Genomic DNA, 6,388 nt, shown 5'->3' with positions numbered 1-6,388 from the left:
TGTGTCATTCTCTACCCCCCTTTCTCTCTCTCTTCCTTTCCCTTGGTTCCCGAGCCTCATCCTACCTGCTCTGTGCCCTCTCTTAGCTGGGCCACTGTGTGCAGGACTCTACTGGTTCGTTGTCCCTCCTCCCTTTGAACCACAGGCACTAATAAATAATAAGTAATCTCTTGTATGCCAAGAAACTGGTCCCAGAACCTTTTATTTTAATTTTTTTGTTCATTTTTTTTTTATTTATTTGAGAGTGACAGAGAGAGAGAGAGAGAGGCAGATAGAGAGAGAATGGGTGCGCCAGGGCCTCCAGCCACTGCAAACGAACTCCAGAAGCATGCGCCCCCTTGTGCATCTGGCTAACGTGGGTCCTGGGGAATCGAGCCTCGAACCGGGGTCCACAGGCTTCACAGGCGAGCGCTTAACCGCTAAGCCATCTCCCCAGCCCCCAGAACCTTTTTATTTGAACCTCTGACACTTTCCTTCCCTCCTCCTCACTGTCTAGACTATGTTTGCATTGGATGTAGATAAGAGTCATGTCTTGAGATGGCTTAGTGGTTAAGCACTTGCCTGTGAAGCCTAAGGATCCTGGTTCGAGGCTTGATTCTCCAGGACCCACGTTAGCCAGATGCACGAGGGGGTGCACGCATCTGGAGTTTGTTTGCAGTGGCTGGAGGCCCTGGCAAGCCCATTCTCTTTCTCTCTGTCTCCCTCTTTCTCTCTTTGTCTATCACTCTCAAATAAATAAATAAAAATAATTTTAAAAAAGGAGTCATGTCTCAGAGCAGCAAGACTGGAGAAACTTAAACCCTTGTCACCTTGGAGTCATTATATGAGCCCTGGCCTGCATAGGCTTGGCCTAGTAACTAAAAGCAGCTTCATATCTGTTTAAATCAAAATGTTTTAAGTCTGTATTATTATAAAAGTGTCTATAGTTTAGCCAATATAAGTTACATTAGTAAAAGGGACTAGGAACAATGGCTAATTAGTACTTCAAAAATGTAATCCCAACACTAGGAAAGCTGGGTCAGTAGGATCATGACTTACAGGCCAGCTTGAACTATATAGTAAGCTAAGTAGTATAATAACCCTATTGCAAAAATAAATAAGAATAATAAATATAGGGTGTCCTAATGTACAGAGTTCGATTCCGTGATTGAATTGCCACAATTTATTCATTTATAGTTGATAGGTCTTAGAATAACTTCCAGTTTTATGCTTAGCAATTAAGTTTGATATTAACGTTTTTATATGCAACTTTCTGTGAATATAAGTACACACCTATGCTGTACAGAACTGTGGAATGATGAGATATGAAAATGTTCAGTCATAACATTCCTTGTAGTTTTCCCAATGAGCTGTACTAATTTCCCAACCCTCCAGCACAGTTCAAGAATTTAGTTGTTACACATGTGTGCATGTGCATGTGTATTGTATGGGCGCACTAGGGCCTCTTGCTGCTACAAATACCAGACACTGGCTTGTGTGGGTGGTTTAGGAATTGATCAGGCTGCCAAACTTTGCAAGCAAATACCTTTAACCACTGTGCCATCACTCCAGCCCCCATAATAGTTTCCTTTGTTTTGGAGTCCAGGCCTCACTCTAGCCCAGGTGAACCTGGAACTCACTTTTGGCCAGAGTGGCCTTGAACTCTCAGCAATCCTACTACCTCACCCTCAAGAATGCTGGGATTAAAGATATTAGCCACCGCACATAGCTCCATATAGTCTTTTCTCTGTCATTATAACCATATTATTGTTCTTGTAAGAGTAGCTCATTATAATTTTTTTAAATTTTGTTTTTGTTTATTTTTATTTATTTATTTGAGAGCAATAAACAGAGAGAGAAAGAGGCAGACAGAGAGAGAGAGAGAAAACGGGTGCGTCAGGGCTTCCAGCCACTGCAAACGAACTCCAGACGCATGTGCCTCCTTGTGCATCTAGCTAATGTGGGTCCTGGGGAAATGAGCCTCGAACCAGGGTCCTTAGGCTTCACAGGCAAGAGCTTAACCTCTAAGCCATCTCTCCACCCCTCATTATAATTTTAATTTGCATTTTCTTCAGGCCAAATGGAGCTTATTACATATACTCACTGTCTATTTGGATGACTTTTTGTATAAATGGCTTGTTCAACTATTTTTCTTAGCAAATTTTTTATCTTATTTTTTAAAAAATATATATACTGGGGACTGAACCTAGGGCCTTGTACAGGCTAGGCAAGTGCTGTGCTTTTTTTTAAAATTTTAAGTGTTATACTATTTATTTAGAGAGAAAGAGAGTTGGCACATCAGGCCCTCAGCCACTGAAATTGAATTCCAGATGCTTGCATAACATAGTGGTCATGTGTGACACTGTGCTTGCCTCTCCTTTGTGCATCTGGCTAATGTGGGATCTGGAGAGTAGAACATGGGTTCTTAGGCTTTGCAGGCAAGTACCTTAACAGCTAAGCCATCTCTCCAGCCCCAAGTGCTATACTTTTGAACTGTGGTCAGCTGTCTTTTCACTTTCTATTTTGACATGACATTTCACTAAGTTACCCAGGCTGCTCCTTAACTCTAAACCAAGCAAGCCTAGGAATTTCATGCTGGGAAAAGGAAAAAAAAAAAAAAAAAAAAAGACTAAAGCCCTGGACTCAACCAGAGGAGGAAATTGTCTCTGGGAAAGATTCTGGTAACCTTGCAGGAGAGACCGAAGGTGAGAGGTCAGGACAAGTGGGCCCACACTCAGACTGGGACTATTATGCATGCTTCTTGCCTTTTCTTTAAACCCAAATCTCATGTCAGGACCTGGAAGAGGGACTAGGCGGGGCTGGTCACTGGATCTCTTTGTCCCTCTTTTCAATGTGGCTAATGGAATAAATAAATGCCCCTTTCTTCTTTTCACCATTACTTGTTTGTGTAATTGGCTTATTGAGAAGAGTAACTTACTGAACTTGGCTTCTTGGTGGGGCTGTTGGGGCTCAGACTCTGACCCTACTAATTCTGGTAACATTACTACATTGTAACATGGTATTTGGGGAAATATTAATCCCAGACATGGTAACTCATATTTGGTTACAGTATATACCCTCATTTCCTTTGAGGTGTGAACTGTATCATTGCATTGTAGCTAGCCATGCGTTAGTACACTTGGGTTCAATGAGGATGGACACTCCCCTTTGTGACTGGACTCTACTTCCCACAGAGACAATTTAATATAACAGAGTCCCAAAAGTGAGCGCCCTTGAGCTCCTGGTAGAGAATCTGGATCATCCTGATATCCTTCCACCTAAAGGAGTCCTTGCAGCTTCCACTTTGCCGGAGGCCAGGAATGGAGGGGGAGAATCTGGTTTTCCCTCATCTTTTCCTTCCTAGAAGGAAAAAAAAAAAAAAAAAAATCAGGAGATGAGATTCCCCCCCTCCTGCCACCTGAGATGGTTGCTGGACCGACCAACTCAGCCCCCATCCAGTAAACTCCCATAGAAGACCCTGCTGGGTCTCTAGGTGGACTCTCCCATTTCTAGAACCCCATTTCTGTGGCTACAATCTGCTCTGTAGCCTGACACAAATGCAAAAGTAGAATAATACTTTGAAGGGAGGTTGTAAGAAGAGGCTTATCCATTGAGTCCTAATGCTAGTTATCTGGGAGCTGAGAGGATTGCTCAGTGGTTTAAGGTGCTTGCTAAAAACTGCCACCCACCTGATAATTTCTAGTCTGTCTTTTGTTTTAGATAAAACAGAATATTGTATTGGTAGACACTTTTGTTTTCTATGGTAAATTACAATATAGCTTTCCAAATCCAGGCAGCCCAACAGGTTTGACTGAGGAATTCACCCTCTTGGTGAATATCATGCTTGCATGCTATTTAGATTAAATAATAAAAGACTTCAACATGTTTGTTTTAAGAGAATATTAGAGGTTCAACCCACAGTGATATTGAGACAGTCATTGTCTGATATTATTATTAGAAGTTTTAGCTTCCTTGCCATATATGGCTCAATATTTACTCCAAAGGTTTTTTTTTTTTCTTTCACTACAAAATAATTTATTACAACACAAGCATTAGCACAAGACTCCTATGCTATGTACAAGCCCAAAGCACTCCGGACCACCCAGCTAGGGGACTCTCTTCTCCCCCCTTGCCTTTCGGGCCTCTTCTATCAGATCTTTTAGATATTGGATCTCTTTGGCCAGAGAATCTGCCTTCTCTTTCAGAGCCTCATTCTTTTTTTTCTAGCTCTTTACACTCCCCAGTAAGGGCCTCCTGCTCTGCCCTCTTTTTCTGGCGGTACCTGGCTGCAGTCTTATTTTGCTCCATTTTTTTTTAAGTTACTTATCCAACTTTTCAACCTTGATTTTTGCTGCCATCTCCCCAGGAGGATCATAAGGTTTGGGACGGGTAGACCCGCGGGGAACACTTGGAGATGGCACACTACTTGGAAATCCCCCAGAGGTAGAAGGACTGTGCTGGGGAGAGCCAGGGTAGGACTCAGGCTCATACAGATGCCACTGTCATCATCTGAGGGGGTGTCTTCCTCCTCTACGCACTGAGGGGTGATGGAAATGTAAACCGCGGTGTCAAGCTTCCTGTCTCCTTCAGAAATATCAACTTCACTGCCTAGTTCTAAACTAAAGGAGTGATCTGGAGTGGAAAACAGGACCCCTGGGGAAAAGGAAAGAGGTTGCAAGAAGGCAAAGGGAGTAACCTGGTCGACTTTTGTTGAACTTTCTGGGAGATGGCCAATTGGGTCCCCTGTCTGGGGAGGCTCCTTATCAGTCTCTTGAACTAAGGGGGCAAATAGATCACATGTGTCATCAAAAGTATCCAAAAGCTCATCTGGCATGGTTTCTAAGTCACCCATATGAAACAGGGCATCAATATCAAACTCCTTCAGATCCATTTTCTCCAACATCCAATCTGTCCCGGAGAAGGGATCCTCCTTGCCGGTGTCTGAGGCACTGACCAACCCATCCATAGCCAGCCATTCGGTGGTGCCCGCCTTAGCCTTGTGGCCGGAGAACCCATGAGGTTTGAAGTGCTTTGCCACCTCCAGGTAGTCATCTAAGAGACCTAAGCTTTCTTCAGCCCCCAAACCCGACGGGTCGAAGGGGGACACCTCGCTGCTCAGGAAGCTCATCTCGGTCATGTTGCGAGGTTTTGTTGGAATCCAGGAATGTGCTTACTTCGAAGGTGTCTTTGTCGCTGCTGCTGGACGTGTGAAAAGCGCCACCATGGCTTAAGCCGGCGGGGGTTGCCGCTGCCGAGCCTGGTGCTGCTGCCGCCGCTGCAAAGGCCGGTGCTGCAAAGGCCGGGCGCTGCGGCCTTTAATAGCCACGGTGGCCGCACACCCTGCGGGCGGGAGGGCGGAGGGACAAAAGCCGGTGGTGGGTACTACATGGGTCGGCGGGCGGAGCAGAAATCTCCAAAGGTTTTTGTTTGTTTGTTTTTTGCTTTTTGCTAGGACTGCTTTAGTCTAGTCGTTCAGACATTAGAGGCTAAGTGTGTGCCTGACATGTGCCATAAGCTCTACCAGGCAAAATGCAGGAAGAGGTCATCTAAATCACAGGGTATTGATACAGAATTCTAATAGTAAAAGAGAAGCCAAGTTCATCGACTCTGCTCCCTCTGACTTTTACTAATGAAGGGGGGAACAGGACACAGGGAAACACAAAGTACATTGGTAAGAGCCATTAACCCAAGTAAATCTAGCTTTACTTGTAGCCATTCACAGAGAGAAAGGGGGGGGGGTCTTCAGAAGATGTACTGGAAAAGAAAACAAACAAACAAAAAATATGGGAGTTGTTCTAGTGCACTGTCTTTTGTTTTATGGATGGTAGTCATGTAACTTAATCATAGGCTTCCCAAGACTGTATTGAGCTTAAATTACCCATTGAGCTTAAATATAAACTGGAGAAAAGAAAACAATGGCCTCCAGAGAGAAGTATGACCTAGAAAGAGACTTATATGTAGGTTTTCAATACTCTAAGAGACAACTCAGACTCACGCGGGAATACTATGTCACCTCAGCACTCCTGGCTACCATGGGGCCACAGGTACTGACCCTCCTGTTAGGACATGATCCTGGGGCCCCCAGGACCTTGCTTTTTAATTTAAACTTATTTTTTATTAGTTATGGACATACTTAGTATGGAAACAACACATGTTGGTACCATCCTTTTCCTCATCCCTGCCCCCTTTTCCAGGGTCACAGCTTATCCCCACGGAGAGTGTGGGCTGTGCACTGTAGGAGCAGCAGTCAGTTACTGGGGCATAATGTCCCAACTTGTAGCTCTTACAATCTTTTGGCCCCGTCTTCCTCAAAAATCCCTGAGACCTTACTTTTATAAATAAATAAATGTGCCACGCAAGGCTATTGAGACTTTAAATAAGGGTTAAAACAGTGAGATTTTGACACTGT

General features: G+C 44.1%; 1 pseudogene; it reads right to left on the bottom strand.

Moving 5' to 3' along the window:
* Positions 1–4,055: 4,055 nt before the first annotated feature.
* Positions 4,056–5,116, bottom strand: LOC101608359 (annotated as a pseudogene).
* Positions 5,117–6,388: the final 1,272 nt, after the last annotated feature.

The sequence above is a fragment of the Jaculus jaculus genome, chromosome 3 (genome assembly GCF_020740685.1).
Source record: "Jaculus jaculus isolate mJacJac1 chromosome 3, mJacJac1.mat.Y.cur, whole genome shotgun sequence".
Lineage (NCBI taxonomy): Eukaryota > Metazoa > Chordata > Mammalia > Rodentia > Dipodidae > Jaculus > Jaculus jaculus.
The sequence above is the reverse complement of the archived record's forward strand: the minus strand, read 5'-3'. Positions and strand labels throughout refer to the sequence as shown.